The sequence below is a fragment of the Electrona antarctica genome (genome assembly GCF_951216825.1).
Source record: "Electrona antarctica genome assembly, chromosome: 14".
NCBI lineage: Eukaryota > Metazoa > Chordata > Actinopteri > Myctophiformes > Myctophidae > Electrona > Electrona antarctica.
Genome location: NC_136795.1, coordinates 27,860,190 through 27,862,689, shown reverse-complemented (window position 1 = coordinate 27,862,689; position 2,500 = coordinate 27,860,190). Strand labels below are relative to the sequence as shown.

General features: G+C 46.3%; 1 protein-coding gene across 1 annotated transcript in view; it reads left to right on the top strand.

Moving 5' to 3' along the window:
• The window catches only part of LOC306937310 (protein sidekick-2-like), a gene marked incomplete at its 3' end in the record, with an annotated part of 81,935 nt that overhangs the window by 7,484 nt on the left and 71,951 nt on the right, over positions 1-2,500 (top strand). The window lies entirely within an intron of this gene.

Below are 2,500 nucleotides of genomic sequence, written 5' to 3'. Positions count from 1 at the left end.
GTTGGCGACCGTGGTTTAAGGTTGGCGACCGGATTAAGGTTGGCGAACATGCGCTGCTCCATGCTTGCGGTTATGTTTAGGTTAGGGTTAGTAAGGTTAGTAATGGTCGAACTAAAAGGAGGTCGTACCAATGCCACGCAGCCATAACCACCACCATAACCAAATGGTTTCATTTGTACACTCTCAGTGTTACAGACCTGTAAGGGTCCATTTGGAACCCCCTATATGAGACCTATCTAGTCATTTGATCGTTGAGGCTGGGACACAACATGGAATAACCAAGGATAATGGTAAATTAAGTGATCACAGACAGAATACATAAGCAACACAATGTTGGTTTATTGCCGTTGCTGGCAATGGTGAGAATGAATGGATACCCTGCGAAACAGGGCTGGACTGGGACAAACATTCGGGCTGGTCATTTTCGTGTGAATTTGGCCCAGACCGGCCCACCACAACCAGCGTGCAGATAGCAGAAACTCTACCGCCCACTCCGTCGAGGCACACACAAACAAACAAGCCCTAATACCACCTTTTACAGAACACCTTTTACAGAACAACATAAATTATACAAACCAACAGACAACTACACAACCCTTTGTAGAGGGTTTATTTGTCACTCACTGATACAGGTACAGTGAAATTATCATGATGACACTGGCAGAATGGCAGCACGCTCGGACCTTTCCTGGTGGCCTGCCGCCTATTGGCCTTCCTGCCTGTCAAAATGGCGCCCCCCTACGGTCGCGGCCCACCGGGAATATACCTGGTACGTCTTGTGGCCAGTCCAGCCCTGCTGCGAAAGCAGTACATCAGCCTTGTTGGTGAAAAAGGTCGATTCTTTGCTGGTTTAGAGGGATAAATTCACGGCCATGGTGTTTCGTTTACTTACGTTGGAGTGATCGGCTCGCTGAAAGAAAACTACAAACGAAATGTGTGTCGATGTTTTGATGTGATTTTTTGCCTATTGACATACGGTCAAAGTTCATCAATGTTGAACTCCATGTTTAATCCGGGTTAACCGTGATGCGTCAAGTTTCTGCAAAACAAGACGATGACACTTCTGATGCGGCTGTGCGACCAGAGACCTCTAATAAAATGTACCATTAGATTACTACATTGGCATTTTCGGGCTCTTTTTCCAGGCATACAGAACGCCTCACCGGCTCCACAAACTCCTCGGTTACAGTCAAGGATGCATCAGCAACCAAATAAATAGTGCAGCACAAAGACACCATTCATTCTCTGCCAAGTACATAATTGCAATCAGATGTAAAACAAGGGCAAGTTACTTGTTCATCTGTGTTCTCAGTTCAACACTGGAGCACCTGTTGTCAACAGGTGGCTCGGTCTAAGTCAATGGAAATATCCTTAGCGCCCCCACAGTGACAACTGTTATTGTGTGACAACAGTCACACAATAATATGTCAATGACAACGACACCTGTACAGTGTTATACACCATATTCAAACACATATTAAGTGATCACAGACAGAATACATAAGCAACACAATGTTGGTTTCTTGGCGTTGCTGGCAATGGTGAGAATGAATGGATACCCTGCGAAACAGGGCTGGACTGGGACAAACATTCGGCCCGGTCATTTTCGCGTGAATTTGGCCCAGACCGGCCCACCACAACCAGCGTGCAGATAGCAGAAACTCTACCGCCCACTCCGTCGAGGCACACACAAACAAACAAGCCCTAATACCACCACTTTTACAGAACAACATAAATTATACAAACCAACAGACAACTACACAACCCTTTGTAGAGGGTTTATTTGTCACTCACTGATACAGGTACAGTGAAATTATCATGATGACACTGGCAGAATGGCAGCACGCCCGGACCTTTCCTGGTGGCCTGCCGCCTATTGGCCTGCCTGCCTGTCAAAATGGCGCCCCCCTACGGTCTCGGCCCACCGGGAATATGCCCGGTGCGTCTTGTGGCCAGTCCAGCCCTGCTGCGAAAGCAGTACATCAGCCTTGTCGGTGAAAAAGGTCGATTCTTTGCTGGTTTAGAGGGATAAATTCACGGCCATGGTGTTTCGTTTACTTACGTTGGAGTGATCGGCTCGCTGAAAGAAAACTACAAACGAAATGTGTTTCGATGTTTTGATGTGATTTTTTGCCTATTGGCATACGGTCAAAGTTCATCAATGTTGAACTCCATGTTTAATCCGGGTTAACCGTGATGCGTCAAGTTTCTGCAAAACAAGACGATGACACTTCTGATGCGGCTGTGCGACCAGAGACCTCTAATAAAATGTACCATTAGATTACTACATTGGCATTTTCTGGCTCTTTTTCCAGGCATACAGAACGCCTCACCGGCTCCACAAACTCCTCGGTTACAGTCAAGGATGCATCAGCAACCAAATAAATAGTGCAGCACAAAGACACCATTCATTCTCTGCCAAGTACATAATTGCAATCAGATGTAAAACAAGGGCAAGTTGCACTCAGCGGCAAAACTTCATGGGTGTATTTTGTCGTAT